Source organism: Stomoxys calcitrans, chromosome 1 (genome assembly GCF_963082655.1).
Source record: "Stomoxys calcitrans chromosome 1, idStoCalc2.1, whole genome shotgun sequence".
NCBI lineage: Eukaryota > Metazoa > Arthropoda > Insecta > Diptera > Muscidae > Stomoxys > Stomoxys calcitrans.
Genome location: NC_081552.1, coordinates 124,225,889 through 124,244,509, shown reverse-complemented (window position 1 = coordinate 124,244,509; position 18,621 = coordinate 124,225,889). Strand labels below are relative to the sequence as shown.

General features: G+C 38.2%; 1 protein-coding gene across 1 annotated transcript in view; it reads right to left on the bottom strand.

Annotated features, from left to right (window-relative positions):
- LOC106093249 (zinc finger protein 2) overlaps positions 1–18,091 on the bottom strand; it is a 147,576-nt gene extending 129,485 nt beyond the window's left edge. The window contains exon 1 of the mRNA XM_059360796.1: positions 18,002–18,091. The gene's annotated coding sequence lies outside the window, so the exon portion shown is untranslated. The remainder of the gene's footprint in view (positions 1–18,001) is intronic.
- Positions 18,092–18,621: the final 530 nt, after the last annotated feature.

Here is an 18,621-nt window from a genome sequence, read left to right as displayed (position 1 = left end):
ATGAGGATCCCATTAGGGTAGCGATGTCGGCAGACATTTCCATTGCATTCCTGATCTCCTGAGTAATGTATCCTGGCAAACCGCAATTTCTTTGAGATCAGACCAACTCCCCATAATTTTCACCATCGACCGACCACTTTACTTTATATCCTCTGAGCGCCGGACAGTTTTCATTCAGAAAAAGGCCGATTGGGCTGGCTTCAGAGAGTACACCAAACGCCGCTTCAGTAAACTGACATCCCCCTCGAATGTGCTGAATGTGTGAGGAAATTCCAAGACATGATTAACGCAGCAACCGCTCGCCTTATACCAGCCGGTCGAATACCCCAAGTGCGACCCAATTTACCGGCGTAAGCAGTGGTACTCGCAGACGAGCGTGATGGAATTCGTTGTACGGACCCCACTAACCCCAGAATCAGTGAGCTGAAGCTGGAAATAAACAGGGTAGACAACGAACATAGGCGGAATTTATGGCTGGAACACTTGGAACAATGTAACTTAGGCACCGGTTTAGGTCAACTGTTAAGTCACTCTCGAACCCCGGTAGATGGGAAGACAGGACTTTTGGCGAAGTAACCGTGACTGATCCGAAGAGATGCGCCAGGTTGTTTAACCGTCAATTTGTTGTGCATCCCGAGAGTGACAGGGCAAGGAGGAGAGCCATTCGCCGTATTCGTGGTCTCCGAGCCGATGAACAGCCATCACAATTTACCGTGGGCGAAGTTACGAATGTCATCTGTGGCGCCAAATCATCTAAGGCGTTAGGCCCTGACGGAATCTCTACATTGATGTTGAAGAATCTGGATCTACATGTAGGTGAGTACCTTACTGCTGTCCTCATCCTGTCTTTTATTACTCTTATATTTAGTTCCCGATGTCTGGATAATGGGCAGAGTGATCCTGCTACTGAAGCCTGAACCCGAGTTTGGGGGAGTCGTACAGACCGCTCTCCTTTCTCTCACCAGCATTACTCTTCCTGAGCCTCTCAGGAGAATTTCCATTCGCCGAGCATCAGCATGGATTCCGAAGACTGCTTTGCCTGCCTTTACAGAACACATTAGCCGTGGCTTCAATTAGACCAGGGCATGTGATATGAGGTCTCTGTGGCACTGGACCTATCCTCCCAGAAGCCTTAAGGTAGATCTACATGATCTAGAGCATGAGGTTCAGCTCTAAAAGAGAGGACCTCTAGATTAAGCGGGTCTAGACAACATTCATACAGACACGGTAGCACATGCGGTAAATGGATACCGGGTGAATGTAATCCTTGGAGAACGACCGCCTCCCATTGCACTCGAAGAAATTGACCTCCCCCGGCAAACCAGAGTAGTTCTGGCTCAATTACGTTCCGGAAGATGCAGCAGCCTCAACTCCTACAGAGCAAGGATTGATGCCAACGTGCAAGATGTATGTCCCGATTGTAACCAGGGACCGCACAATACACGTCACCTGTTTAACTACCCAGCCAGGCCCACTAGACTCAGACTCAGATCCCTGTGGACGCACCCCAACAGAATCAAGCAGACGAAAGATAGAACACAACAAACTGCTACAACAACAACAACGGGCACAAAGCTGAATAGTACAAACAACAAAGCTGAATAGTTTAGGCCCTCCTAGACGTGAGGCTGAATGAATGTATGAGCAGATATAAAAATCAGCGTTAAGATGAAAATCGTCCACAATAGAAAGCCGTGCAACTGGTGGAAGCGTTATCAACCAGAAATTGTTGACACCTTTGGAAGAGGCAGTAGCAGGACTACTGGCAATAAACTCTATTATATGTCCAGAATGTGGGTCCATCTGTGTTCAAAGTTCGCCGGTAACCTTTATTGAAGAAATTTTGGAAGACGAAGTTGATTGAAGACAAGTCAGCGAGGACAATGTAGTAGTGGACATCCAAGCCAATACTTCCCATTGTAAAAGAAAGCAACGGACTGTGGACAAAAATTTACTTCTGGATCAACAGCTTACAATTTATATGTACTCCTTAATATAAATTTGTCTGAATTTTAAGCTAAAAGGAGGTTGTCAGAAAAAGAGAGGTAAGTCGCAAACCGAAACGATTGACACCACTTTTAAGATAAAGTAAAGAATAATACTGGCAAACACATGCTACTTTAAACTAAGTAAGCAGTTTTGAAATAAGGCCACCTCTCGACAGACGAAGATTTCACTTTACAAGACACTGTTATTATATGGTTCGGAGGCATGGGTATTTGTGAGAACAGATGAGGCAGTGCTTGGGGTATTTGAGAGAAAGATTCTTCGTAAAATATATGGACCAGTTTGCGATAATGGAGAATTTACGAGATTTACGCCGAGGATAGCATAGTTACACGCATCAAAATACAACGGCTGCATTGGCTAGGTCATGTCTTTAGAATGGATGAAGAAGGTGGTACACGTAAACCGGGAAAACTAAAAGCCCGATGAAAAGATCAAGTGGTGGGAGACACGGCGATACTTAGTGTCAGAGATTTTAGAATGAGCGCAGAAAATCGAAGCGCTTGGAACGCTATTCTATGTTCGGCTAGTGGAAAAAATGTTCTGTCATAGCCAATTAGAGTAAGTTAAGTAAGTCGTAAACACTATAAAATTCAAGAAGAACTATTGAAATTCGAAAAGGAAAAACTTTAAATTTGTTTAAATTGGGAAGGAAGAAATTGCGCTCAAACAAAAATAAAAATTGGAAAATCAAGAATTTCAGAATTATTATGATATTTTTTTTTTTTTCAATTGCCTTTTGTATTTCGCTGTTTAGTTCATAATTGCCAGGGGTATAGGATACCTTTTGTAGTATTTCTTTTTATTTTGCGTTCAATGAAACTAATTTGTTTAAAACATTTATTGTATTCATGATTTTTAATCTTAATTCTCCCTATAGAGAATTTTGATTCTCTATAGGGATTTAAAATTTAATACGATCGAATTTGTTGTGGATACACATACATTGTGTAAAGCTGCGCAAACTGCGGTAATCTTCGCAGCCATTTCTAGAAAATAATGCAGCTGTCTCGCACCAAGCGAGCAGCGAAATCTATTTTTGCAACACGAATTGTTCTTTCAACGATATTTCTTGCTTTTGAATGTGCAGTGTTAAATCGGGACTCAGAACTGCCTTCTGCTGCTGCCCTAAAGGGGGTGATAAGGTATGGCTCTAGTGGATATCCTGGCATCTCCCGTAGATGTATAGATAAATAAGTTTGATTCTATCCTTTTCACTCCATCTTACCTAAAAGCCATATGTTTCTTTCTCCGTTATTATATATTTCTGAAAGATATGCTGTAAGATCGCTAACACTCCATACCAATGAATCGTTGGCTGATCCTGAATGGCTTGGTGAAGTATTGTATATCGTTGTTGTTATAGCAGTGTGTTGTACCCCGAGGCGGCAGCCCTTGCTGATGAAGGATTTCATCGGGTCAATATGGTACGTACAACTGGCTGCCATGGGATTGAAATGTATCGCATTCTAAGTTTATTATCGCAGATCTGTAATTATGGATTTTAAAGTTCTGTGAATCGCATATTAAACAGTTACTCACCACAATCACATTTAAGCTTTAAAACCCCTTTCTATTACAGTATTTCCAACGTTTCGAAAGAGTTTGAACCAAAATCTTTATATGAATACCATCATAAAAACCAATTACGCCCTGAAATCTCGTTTGACATAGAAATGCTTCTTTATTTCCATCTTTTTTGTTTCACTCATTTTGAATGTTATCCACTTGGGGCAAAGTTCGGTATACATCGCATCTATGCATTCGTGAAAGAAGTAACTCATTGTAGGTGGTGTCAGGCCCACGTTGAAACCGTTTCCTGCCCCCTATTGATAGCTACCTTCCGCTAGAATTCTTAGTGTTGCTGCCATTCGCAAAGTTTTATACACACTTGTTGATCTGGAGGGATTACTAAGTTTTGGTGACATCGTCCTTAGAACGTACCGAAAAGACGATTTGCTCAAAAAAAAAAAAATTGATAATTTGGGAGCAACATTAGAGCAAACATACTTACTTTTAACTTGAAAGGGAAAATATGTTAGACTTAATTCTAAGATGCCTGCGATAACGAATAAGATTTTGAACACTGATTTCGCACACTTAACATTTTTATTTCACTTTTTATTATTTTATTGCGAAATGTTTAAAAAACCGAAAATTGCGCTGAAAATTTGTAAATTAAATATTTTTGATCAGCTGATGTTGTTTTTGTAAAAGAGGTATCCTGCAAATTGAAATTGCGAGATACGTCTATTACAAAAACACTCACGTCGATTTTTTTACATAATACCAACGAAAGGTTAATTCGAGTTCAACTACGACAGCTCTCCAAATTCGACAACGATATACATAATAAGGTTGATTATATGTAAACTGAAAGTTCTCACCAAAAGAGTGTAAGTTGCTTAGAGAAAATACACGGGTCACTTGTTTTGTCCACACTTTCTTTAAAGTTAAGGTTAGGTTCGAAGATGGTTCAATTAGTATGAACCAATAAAACCACTTATCGATTGTCAAAATCGTAGTCGACGACGAACTCTAAGAAAATTTGCCCAGGAAACTATCTTTGTCCACAGCCAATTTGTATTCCACGGCCAGACGAAAAAGCTGAAGCTCAAATCCTAGAGTTTTTGCATTGTACTGATTTTTTTGGAAGATAAATAATCCCAGCTCACTTAATAACGATAGGAGTGCATTTAATACGTTTTAATACTTTCGGTACATTTAAGTACGAATTTCTCAAAAGCTAGTCATTTTTTGAATGATCGCACTAATTGTGAACACCTTGCAAAATTTGATGGTCCTAGCCTCAGGTGATTTCTTTGAAAGTTTATGTTCAGTTTGCTATGGTTATGTTATTCATCACTAAAATATTTAAAATCGGTACTAAAACTGTCACTTAAAACCGGAATCTTGGCTTTATTTTAAACCCTTAAAACCCGTTTACATTGCTCATCCGGATTTATAGTCAGTGTCAGCTGGTTTTGCAAACGGAAAATAGGTGATTGAGCCATTAAAACAGGTTTTAAAGATCAGTGTATACGAGGATTTAGCTTCTTGAAAAATATCTAGAATTCGTATTTCAGCTCATAAAAGCGGTATTTTTACACGATTTTGTTAAAATCGTGCCTCGGTACACACACCGAATGGGGCCTAGATCGATATTATACACGATACGATATTATACACTCATAGAAAGTCTACTGATAATTTCAAACGCAGTCTGCTGACAGTTGGTGGTTAATATACCTGCTCCTAGAATGAAATGTTTGCAATTTCGCAATAACAGGCTGATTGCTGAAAAGTCTATTGTTTGCTAAAAATGTATGCAGCTCATTTCATGTTGAGATTCTTGACTAGTGGAGTGAAATAATATAATGTCCCGATTTTGTTATCTTTTTGCTTTTGAATTTCACTTGGCATATGGATGTATATTTTTATTATTTACAACATACTCAAAGGTGTTAAACGGTGTAAACCATATGATCCTGATAGCTAATAAACATTGGCACTACAAAGAAAAGAAGTATGTGAAAAACATTTCACGTGGCTAGCTTCATTCGTTCGAACGCTATTGTAATCAATCAAGACGATAAAATGTTTACATATTTTATAGCGTCGCATTTAAATATTTCGATGTGTCACAAACGGGATAACTTGAGAAGTATATCCCCCAACCCATAGGTACAGAGAGAATTTTCCTTCATAAATGTAATGATTGGGTTTCATAACCTTTTGTTTATAAATATGTTGAATATATGTTGCAGTCTTATTATATTAATTAAAAAATCATAAATATTATGAAAATTCTTAATGACAAAAATGATCGTTCATAAAATTTGAAATTTTGTTTCGTTAATGTAAAGAACATTTTCATAATATTAATAATTTTTACCACACATGTAAAAATTATGTTATTGAAATATTCATGTACACAGAGAATTTTCCTTTTCTTTTTAAATGTTATGATAGGTTTTCATAACCTTTTGTTCATAAATATTATGAAAAGTTATATTATTATTATATTATAATGATTTCAATTTCATCTTTATTGGTTCATTATTATGTTCATATTTACAAAGCAGAGTTATGAGATCTTATCTTTTGGATATTACTGCATATAAGACTTAGGATCAAAGAAAAAAGGATATAATGAAAAAAGCATACATAATATGAAAATTCTTAATGGAAACAAGTAAAAGCGTGCTAAGTTCGGCCGGGCCGAATCTTATATACCCTCCACCATGGATCGCATTTGTCGAGTCCTTTTTCCGGCATCTCTTCTTAGGCAAAAAAGGATATAAGAAAAGAGTTGCTCTGCTATTAAAACGATATCAAGATATGGTCCGGTTCGGACCACAATTAAATTATATGTTGGAGACCTGTGTAAAATTTCAGCCAATTCGTATAAGAATTGCGCCCATTGGGGCTCACGAAGTAAAATAGAGAGAACGATTTATATGGGATCTGTATCGGGCTATAGACCGATTCAGACCATAATAAACACGTTTGTTGATGGTCATGAGACGATCCGTCGTAAAAAATTTCAGGCATATCGGATAATAATTGCCGACCTCTAGGGGTCAAGAAGTCAAGATCCCAGATCGGTTTATATGGCAGCTATATCAGGTTATGAACCGATTTGAACCTTATTTGACACAGTGGTTGAAAGTAAAAATAAAATACGTCATGCAAAATTTCATTCAAATCGGATAAGAATTGTGCCCTCTAGATGCTCAAGAAGTCAAGACCCAAGATCGGTTTATATGGCAGCTATATCAGGTTATAGGCGGATTCGAGCCATACTTGGCACACTTGTTGGGTATCATAACAAAGCACGTCGTGCGAAATTCCATTCCAATCAGATAAGAATTGCGCCCTCTAGAGGTTCAAGAAGTCAAGACCCAAAATCGGTCTATATGGCAGCTATATCAGGTTATGAACCGATTTGAACCATACTTGGCACAGTTGTTGGATATAATAACAAAACACGTCGTGCAAAATTTCGTTCCAATCGGATAAGAATTGCGCACTCTAGAGGCTCAAGAAGTCAAGACCCAAGATCGATTTATATGGCAGCTATATCAGGTTATGGTGCGATTTGAACCATACTTGGCACAGTTGTTAGATATCATAACAAAACACGTCGTGCAAAATTTCATTCTGATCGGGTAAGAATTGCGCACGCTAGAGGCTGAAGAAGTCAAGACCCAAGATCGGTTTATATGGCAGCTATATCAGGTTATGGACCGATTTGAACTATACTTGGCACAGTTGTTGGATATCACAGCAAAACACGTCGTGCAAAATTTCATCCCAATCGGATAAGAATTGCGCACTCTAGAGGCTCAAGAAGTCAAGACCCAAGATCGGTTTATATGGCAGCTATATCAAAACATGGACCGATATGGCCCATTTACAATACCAACCGACCTACACTAATAAGAAGTATTTGCGCAAAATTTCAAGCGGCTAGCTTTACTCCTTCGGAAGTTAGCGTGCTTTCGACAGACAGACGGACGGACGGACGGACAGACGGACAGACGGACGGACGGACATGGCTAGATCGACATAAAATGTCGCGACGATCAAGAATGTATATACTTTATGGGGTCTCAGACGAATATTTCGAGTAGTTACAAACAGAATGACGAAATTAGTATACCCCCCATTTTATGGTGGAGGGTATAAAAATTTATGAATATCATCGTTTATGAACAAATTTTCTTAAATTTTCAGTATTTGTCATTTCTTCTCGTTTGTTTGTTGCCCATTTTTGCTCACATGCTTTCGTTGTATGCAAAAGAAAGAATGAAAAAACACAGACGCATACCTATATCCATGTTTTACATTACAACAATGCACAACATGGCAACATACACAGTTATTGTAGATCTCTGCGTCATTCATTCTACGTAAAATCTTAAAGCTATTTGGTGTTTTTTTTTTAACTTTGCAATGAAGTGAAAAGTGTAAAATGTAAGTACTGCGGATAGAATAGTTTTTTGTGCCAAAAAAAAATTTTCCAACATAAAATATTTCATTACAATTTTCACAATCTAACAACACATCCTCACATTTTTTGTAGCATACCGAACTGAACGAGGAATTTAAGCGTAAAAACTTAATACATAATTTGCAATATAAAGTCATATATAGAATATCAAAATTTACACAAAAATTTTTTTGTTCAAATGTGGAACACGATAACAATGAGAGCGTCGGTTTTATGTATCGGAACGATCCAGCCTTCCCAGAGACTTGTTAGGTTAGGTTTGGGTGGCTGTCATCAGATTCACTTAGACATTTTCGTCCATTGTGATACGAAAGGAACAGAAGAGGGAAGGTGCCTTCTAGTTCCTACCGTTGAACGATCCAGATCGCTTTAAAAAGCCCAATAACTTGCGAATGTTCACATCCGCTAAATTAGACAGGTTCTCAAAGAAATGAGAACCTAAAGTGGAACTCCTTCTGACTGCTAGTGCGGGACACACACACTGTATATGTTCTATAGTCACTTCTTCTTCGACGTTCTCACAGCTTCTGCAAAAGTCGTTGCTGGCAACCTTCAGTCTGTCAGCATGTTTCCTATTAGACAGTGACCTGTTCTAGAAATAACCAAAGCCCTCCGGGTCGTTTAGTTTGGAACCATCCGTATAGAAGTCTATGTAACTTCTGTTACCAGGGATATCGTACTTCCAATCGGTTTTAGTAGGAATATTGGTTCAGTATTTTTTTTCAAAAAAGCGGCTCAGGTAGGGTGCAATCCACATTGCCTGGAACATCGGATATTGTATCAAGGATAACACAGTGTCCGTAGCTGCCACATGAGCAATGAGAAAGCTCCCTTAACCTCACGGCAGTGGTCGCTGCAATTTGGGTAGCCACAATATCCAGAGGCATTAGATGTAATATTAAATTCAGTGCATCAGAAGACGTCGTCCTCATTGCGGCTGTGATGCACAAACAAACCATCCGTTGGATCCGGTTAATTATTGAGCAGAAGGTGAACTTTTGAAGCGTATGACAATGTATGACACGCTGTCTTAACCCCAAACTTTCGCCAATGGGTCTCTTGCAAGTTTATAGGGCAAGAATTGCCTTTCCTGCCCTTTCCAAAATGTTGGATTTGAAGTTCCTGTCCAGCAAAACACCCAGGTATTTTGCGCTTTCTGTAAATGGAACATTCTCTCCTTCGAAGCGGACAGGTTCCACTGTAGGCAACTTGTATAACTTGTATAGAACTACTTCTGTCACGGATTTATACCTAGACCATTTTCGGTAGTCCACTTTGCAAAAGCCTCCCACAGTATATCTCTTCGAGTGCTAGCAAATTTCCCCTTCATCAGCATACACGACCACTTTTACGCCTTTTTTCGTCCAGAGACAATAATATATTGTTAATGGCTATATATTTCAAAGTATAGGAGACGGTACACCTCCTTGAGGTGCTCCTCTGCTGACCCAACCTTTTTTTTATATCCACAGATGCCAAGCCTGCCATAATGCATCTTTTAGTAAGTTAGTTATTAATAAACTTTCTTACGATAGAGTTGATGCCTAGAGACTGCAACTCCTTCATGATTGACGTCGGTTTTACATTATTGAAAGTTCCTTCAATGCCAAGAAATGCTACCATTTAATATTCCTTTGACAGCGAGAGAACCCTCCTTGTAGCCGACTGGGACGTGCAGGGCTGTTTCAGTGGATTTGCCTTTACTATATGCATGCTGCTGCCGTGACAGGCGATCTCCAGGGATCTTTGCCCTAAGATATGGTTATATCAACCTCAAGAGGCTTCAGCAATGTATTTAAAAGTAGAATACAAATCGGACACAAATATTTATTTTTTGGTGTCTGAGGTCCCTCCCCATCCCCCAAAACCACCAACCGGGACAAATTTACCAATTGGGAAAATATGGACATCGAATGATAGCTATTTAAAGGTAGAGTCCAATGCTGATATAAAAATTTATTGCTTGGGTCTGAGGCGCCTCTCCACCTACCAAAACCCCTCAGCAGGACGTATTTACCGATTGGGACAATATGGGTATCAAACGAAAGATATTTGAAAGCTGAGTACACATTTGTTATAAGAATCTGGTCCAAGGTGCCTACGGGGCCTTACCAACACCAGAAACCCCCAAAACCGGCATAAACGTCCAACGTCACAAAATGGGTATGCACAATTAGGACATAGTCTGGGACCAACCTACCCACTAAATAGCCTTCAATAGCACATGTTGTTCGATCGGGATAATATGACAATTTAAAGAAAGGTCTATGACAGTATATTTTGAATCCAACGTTGGTATAAGGATTCAATTATCTGGGTCACGTCCTACCATTCCGCAGGACATTTATTTGAGTCTTTATAAAAGACTCAAATAAATTGTCGTTTGGTTCTTAGCGTCGGGGGGCCGACCCTCTTCTCCCTATAAATGCAACGCCAAACTGTCATATTGGATGACCGAGAATATATTGTATTAAAATGAAAGGACGTGTCAGAAGGCCTATCCTACCCAAATAAAAAGGAATTCAAATAATATATGAATAACATAAAATAAAATATGAAGGCTGATCAGGATAGAATAGGATATAAATAAAAGGCCTTTATAGAAGAGAACGCTCTACTAAACAGGATCTGCGGATCTTTAAGAATGTGGTGTCCCAAGTGGTAGCTTTGAAATATAATTCTGAATGTAGATAACCAATGCAAAAAGAAATAATTAGCGTGAATCTGAACGATACCCGCAGCCCTGAATATCTTGATACCTTCCTTCAAAATGCTTGACATTATGGGGCTCAAACAAAATCGTGCTCAAGCACGATGCTGATATTATTTCTGGGTCCGCCTCTAAATTCCCTTCAAACCGGTCATGATTGCCTACAATAGCGATAAAAAATAGGTATTTGATAAAAGAAAACAAATTTGATATCCAATTTTAAGGCCAAATGTTTGGGGCCGTGTCACCCCATAAACTCTCTCTACACCAATGGCGATTGGTGCTCAAATTAAAGAAATTTGAAAGTAGAGCACGATATTGATATTTTTTCAGGGCTAAGTACGAAAGTGGCCGCCCATCCTGCAAACCCCTCAAACTGGACATATTTGTGGATTATGGCAAAAAGGGGCTCAAATCTGTTTCATGGCCAAGCGTTTCGAGAACGCCTTACCTCATAAACTCCCCCTAAACCACACATATATACCGACTATAGCAATATGTAGCTCCAATATGATTCTTTGAGAGTGGAGTGTGAATCTGATATCCACTTACGGGGCAAAGAGTTTGGCTACTTCAATCCACCACCTAAGTGTTTCGTGGGTTGCCCCACTACCAGAAAACCCCTCAAATCGGACATATTTACCGACCATGGATCTTAAATGAACCGTCTTTGGGAGTAGAGCAAGAAATTGACTTTCACTGGTGGGACAAAGTCTCTGGGGACCACCACATCCAAAAAAGGACTTTAACTGATCACTGAGTTGTGGGGTTTAAATAAGAGGTATTTTAGTTTAGATAAATTCACAGGAAAATTGGAATACATTTTCAACTGGAATTAGGCAGAAATTTCCAAATTTAGAGTACTCCTCTCTAACATAGCATTCACATGATTATTATTGTTAAGAAATTAAATCGGCCAATCATAACAACTGAAACCGTGGGTTTGGGGAATTAAATCACAAACTTTCAGTGTGATTGGCTAATAATTGAATTGTGGAAATGTTTGATTTTTTTGTTTTATTTTCTAAGGCTTTCTATTCAAAAACGAACGTTTGGCTTATGAATTATGGAACTGTTGGTTAAATCCTGGTTATGCTCTCGTTAATGTACTACAAATGTAGTATAAGTGTACCGTAAATATAATGAGTCAATTAAGCTTATTACATAACGTAGCATTTGAGATTTCAAACAAAACAATTTTGTTAACAACAAAGGCCTGAAGGTGAGTCCCACCCTCACGCACGAGAATTTAATTTATACCTCAATGGCACAACATGCATTTCTAAAGGGCGCATCGAAGGAAACGGATTTCCACGAAGTGGAAGCGTCTCTCCTGTTGGGTCTCAACAGGGATGACATAAGAATGTTCGCATATGCGAACGACAACGTTCTACTGATACGAGGCAAATTTCTGTCGACGATCAGCGACATCATGAAAAGGTCACTGTTTTCGAAACTCATGATTTATGTGGGCAGTATGGCGGCCCTCAAGGCTTGGGTTCGGAGGCAGTAAGTTAGAAGCCAGTGTTGGGGTGTTTCAAATCCCTGAATAGGCTTCGGACTCACGACATAGCGCTAACTTGGGTTCCAGTGAACCATTACGCCGGATAGGAGACATTACTTTCACTTTTCCTTTTCGCCCACACCATTTTTTCGCAATAGGGTATCACAATGGACCAGTCTGGCTTCCGAGTAAACTCATCTTTATATGGTGGGCTAAGCATTAACCTTAACCATCAAATAGAAATCATAGCATAGAACTAGTAGTTTTCTAAATACACATTTTTGGTTATGAAATTTAAATATTTATCAGCTCCCACTAGAACGGAACATAAAATTTTGTTTTTACTGAATTCCACTTCCCGGTTAAGGTCCTCAGACGATCGGTAATCGTTTGCATGTGGTTTTCATATAGCAAAACAAAACAGCTAATATATTTTTCTACATTTACGAGAGCATAACCAGACCTTTAACCCAATAATTTTTTATCAAAAAGTGTATATTTCAACAAAAAAACTTAATCTTACCGATAGTATTAAAAACAACCGACACTGACAAAAAAACTAAACTATCAATATTACCATCGATAGTTTGCCAGCTCTATTGTCTTTGTTGTGTGTGTGTTTTTTTTTACGAAGATTGGCGAAGAATACAGTCAGTTGGATTTCGCAAAAATTTAATAGGTATTTTCACTGCTAATGAAGTTCGTACAAGGCTAACAATGCAAATAAATCCTCTTGACGCTGATTTTTGGCTCGTTAATAATGCTCACACTATTAATAAATCTTTCTATTGTATATGGGTAAATTAAATGGCCTTCGGCCAGGATTAAATTTTTATGTTACTGGATTTTTTAGAAAATATATTAAAACCAGTGAGGTAAGAAAAAAATCGACGGGGCCGACTGTATAATACCCTGCACTAACCCTATAAGGGAGCTAGATTAGATTAGGTATAAGTGGCAGTCTGCCATCAGACTCATTTAAACGTTTTCGTCCATTGTGATATCACAGGAACAGAAGAAGGAAGATACCTTCTAGTTCCTAACGTTGAACCATCCAGATCGCTTTAAAAAGCCCAATAACTTGCGAATGTTCACATTCGCTAAATGAGACATGTTCTCAAAAAAATGAGAACCTAAAGTGGAGCTCCTTCTGACTGCTAGAGCGGGACACACACACATAAGGTGTTCTATAGTCTCTTCTTCTTCGATGTCCCTATAGCTTCAGCAAAAGTCGTTGCCGGCAACCTTCAGTCCGTCAGCATGTTTCCGATTAGACAGTGAACTGTCATGGCGGACACAATGGCTGAGACGTCTGTTCTTGCCAATGACAGCAAAGCATTAGACCCTCTTAGTAACCATCTATCATTTGTTGCCCTTCGGGCCTGGTCTTGAGAATTTAGCTTACCCGTTGCTAGAGACATACCCACAGATGCCAGTATCCCTGGAATGTGTAAGGTAGTTCCAAGTCTCGCAAGCTCGTTTGCTAAAGAATTCCCTGGGATATCTCTGTGGCTCGGCACCCAGAACAGGTGGATTTTGAACTGTTCAGCCATCTTGTTGAAGGATCTGCCACAGTCGAGGGCAGTTTTTGTGTTCAGAAATACTTTCTCCAGGGATTTAATGGCTGCCTGGCTATCTGAGAAGATATTTATGCCAGTCTTCGTAATGACATTATATCTTAGCCATTCCACTACTTCCTTAATTGCACACTGCATGATACACACTGCAGTGGTCAGGTAACCTTTTTAATATGACCAGTTCTAGATCTTTAGAGTACAACCCAAAGCCCACCTGGTCGTTTAGTTTGGAACCATCCGTATTGAAGTCTATGTAACTTCTGTTACCAGGGATATCATAATTCCAATCGGTTGCATTAAAGTCAGAGCATCGGATGGTGTCGTCCTTTGGATCCGTTTAAGTATTGAGCAGTAGGTGGATTTTTGAAGCGCCGTCCACCAGACCACAACACCATATAGCATTATAGGTCTGACAACTGCAGTATGTACTCAATGCATGACACGTGGTCTAAATCCCCAACTTTTGCCAATGGCTCTCTTGCAGGTATATAGGGCAAGAGTTGCCTTTCTTGCCCTTTCCAAAATGTTGGATTTGATGTTAAATTTCCTGTCCAGCGAAACACCCAGGTATTTTGCGCATTCTGTAAATGAAACATTCTCTTCACTCAAGGAGACAGGTTCCACTGTAGGCAACTTGTATCCCCTGCTGTCTTGCACAGGTTTATACGCAGACCACTTTCGGTAGCCCACTTTGCTGTTGTACGTAGAGCTTCCTGAAGTATATCTCTTTGAGTGCTGGGAAACGTTTCCATAGGCCAATTGCCAAGTCATCAGCTTACGCGAATACTTTTACGCCTGTTTCCTCCGGATACAACAATATATTGTTAATGGCTATATTCAAAAGTAGAGGAGACAGTACACCTCCTTGAGGAGTTCTTCTGCTGACCCATCTTTTTAGATCCACAGATCCTAAGCCTGTCTCATCTTTTAGTAACTAAGTTATTAATAAACTTTCTTACGGTAGAGTTGATGCCTAGAGACTCCAACTCATTCATGATTGATGTCGGTTTTACATTATTGAAAGTACCTTCAATGCCAAGAAATGCTAACATTTTATATTCCTTTGGGTCTTGAAGGGCTGTTTCAGTGGATTTGCCTTTACTATATGCATGCTGCTGCCGCGACAGGCGATCTAAAGGAATATTTGCCCTACGATATGTTTCTATCATCCTCTCAAGAGTTTGCTTGTTTTCGGAATGACTGACCTTCGTGTCACTCCATCTCATAGGTATATCTCCCAAAGCCAAGGAAGCAATCTATCAGACACAGTTTGTAATTCAACCGGTGATATATCATCTGGTCCTGGCGACTTAAAGGAGTCGAAACTTTTTATCGCACAAAGGATTTTCGTCTCAGACACAATTTCTCTAATGGCCTCCGACGAAAGCATATCGGTGACAAACTCTTCTGGCGCCACGTTTTCCGTTGGAGAATTTCCCGGAAAATGTGTATCAACGAGTAGTTGTAGTGTTTCTTCACTAGATATTGTCTATACGTTCACTGACTTCTGAATATACCCCACTGTAATAGGTCTCGAGGACAGAATCTTCCTTAGCTTAGAGGCCTCAGATGAATCCTCCACGGAGCTGCAGGATTTGTTCTGAGCCGTTCAAAGCTTGCCTTTAAATTTTCTTAGCTCAGCCTTATAGATGTCCTAATCGTGTGGTGTTCTTGTTGCTTTTGTTCTGTTGAAGAGTTTTCTGCAGTCCTTCCTTAGACCAACATGCTTTGGGGTCCACCATGGAGCTATATCAAATATGTAATAACTACGACTCTGTTAGAGCAAATATGGCAAAATATATATATATTTTAACTTTAACAAAAGTGACGACAGTTATAAGAGAATTACGAATATATATTCCAATTTTCGTGACAATCGGTTGACAAAAGGTTGAGAAGATTTGTCAATAAGTGCGCTGGCAGTGGCTCTAGAAGTGAAAATCGGGAAATATATATACACAGTCATCGGCATATTTACAGAAATTCTTGAATATAAAATATCGAATTTGTCGAATAAATGGTCAAATTTAAAGCTTCATATTTATTTTCATTCAATTTGAATAAAATATTAAGCCAACTATGTATTTATATGTTGGGTGGCATAAGTATTTTGACATTTAATTTTATTATATGAATAAATAAAATATAATTTATTTTATGATCAAATTAATAGCAACTAGAGCATGGGCGAAGTGAATTGCCTTGATATTTTATTCGAAAATAAAGCTTAAATAAAAATAAATATGAAGTTTTAAGTTAGACCATTTATTACTACTTTTAGTCATATTAGCAAATTTTATTGTTTTAAAAATTTCTGTAAGATAAGAAAAATAGTTTGTCAAAATACTAATGCCAATGACTGTATAGATAGGAGCTACACCCAAATCTTAACTTAAACAAGTTCGGAATTATGGTCTATGGTTGACTTCGCACGACAAATCCGCATGATTGATTAAATTTTAAGGGTCGATGTTGATTTTGCATATCTTTAACGCTTTGCTCGATTGTGTAAATTTACATCATAAAAATTGAGTTAATCTGAAATGTCAAATGATATGCAGAAAATAGCTTGATGTTAACAACATCGACCCATAACATGTAACTACACTTTATTTAATAACACATGTTAAATGTTATTAGCCCTCCAATCATATTTAAGTCTGAATTCCATATCTTTTGTTATCATTTGTTTTGTTTTTACAGTAAAAATTATATATTTTTAATGAAAATATTAAAAAAAAAATTAATCAACCTCCAACATTTGTGAAGTAAAGGTATCGATAAACATTTTAGTGGTCTTTCACCCTTCGTTTAAGAGAGCGGCGATTTTTTCTAACATTTTTGACGATTTTTTACGGAGAAGCAGGCTGGCAGCACTGTGTGTCATATCTGTTGTCATTAAAGGTCTAAAATCATTTTTATAACATGTCACCGTGCCTAAAAGACGGTCACATCGCCCAAAATTGGCTAAAGACAACTAACATTGGCATCGTTTGTGCGATATGACATTTGTCGTTTTGGTGCCGCAGGTGCCGCAGGACTGCATGACCGACCATAATGCTGAACGCGTTTATTAGTGGGTGTTTTTCCTTCCCTGTGAGGCCTTCAGCCTTGTAAAACTTCCCTGTAAGAAGTTATCGCTCTGCGGCACACCAGACTCAAATATAAAAAAAGTATTTTATTAAGGTGTCATAAATTGAATTAAACATCGCTCATTGATTTAAAAGAAGTATCCCCCTTGTACCGTAATGCAAATTTTGCTTTAATTCGTGCAGATATTGATAAATAAACATTTAATTAATTTATTAATATGGATTTTCAAAACTTAAAGATTCAATAAATAATGTAGTTAAATGGTCATTTCATTTAAAAAATCTCGTAGCTGACATAAAATTAATACATTGGTGTAAACAAAAATAATGATGACCTGAAAAATTGCCCACTCCCTCTCTTTCCTACTCACTTTCACGGTAAGCAAAGACACAAGAAACTGCAAAGGCGCACAAGTCTTCTTCGAGCATCATATGTGCTATCGCCACTATTGAACCATTTTCTTCCCTCTTATAGTTAAGCATTTCACTGTGAAACTCATAAAGTACTGCTAGAGAAAAATGTTTCATTTAATAATTTCACCATTCATGGTGAAACTTAGTATCACAAAACAGCTGAACTCGCACCTAGCTTGAAAGGGTCATATGAAGAAAGCTCACTTTTGTATACGTACGAGTACATGTTCTCTGAAAATGATTTTATCTACCCTTTGTACGAAAAACTTAGTATTTGTCTGATTATTCAGTTTTAGTTTTAATGATGAAAAGAAACTGTAGCTCATAAAAGTTCACAGTAAGACTAGGCATTGACTTTGCTTTTCCGAAAAATTAACTTTATTTATGGAGTTAATATTTTTTTGTCGAAAAACCCCTCTTGAACGTCTGGTTGAGATATCAATTAGCAATATCAAAACACCTTTAAAACAGTCCTCAGATAGTTGGCATTCACACTTATGTCGAACAATTTTGCCATTTATTTTTTTTTAATTGCATTAATTATTATACAACAAACTGATGTTGGCACATCAAACAATTTTCATGCATACAAAATCAAGTATTAACCACCATGTGATCCCACTTTTATGAACAAAAAAACTTTTCGTTGACGCTCTGGCCTAATTCAGTAACATTGATTACCGTATGAGGATGAAACTAATATTTAGAAAATCCGTTCATTGTTTGACATATAAAAAAAATTACTGATTGAACGACACGGCTACCACAAACTATTTTTCTCTGTCGTTGCCAGTGCTTCTAATGCAGTATTACAGTACATATCCCGAAATTTATAAATTTGGGGAATGATTATAATCCAGTGTGAATGCACACATCCATACATAAAAGTACGCACAATGTGTAGTGTTTCCACCAAAATGGGGTGCACTCACTCATTGTTTATGTCAGTTATACGTTCGTTTTCACCACCATTGGTTATGTGCCGCCATCAGATGCGGATAAGGTGATATTTATTCGTGAGCACAAGTTGGTGATTATTATCACACATGCACTGCCAGTTTAAATCTCATTTCTTCAGCTTTTTTCACCACCACTGGTTATGTATAGGATAGGCAATACCAACATTTGCCATATACCTGTTACTTTGCATTGAATGGTTATAAACTGACTATCAGCTATGGATTTGGTGTACATGTATCTTAATTTTCATAAGAAGTTCGTGATTATTATCGTAAGTGGGATTCGAAGTTTAATTTCGTTTTCAAAATTATTGGTTATGTATAGGTGAAATCAAACCAATT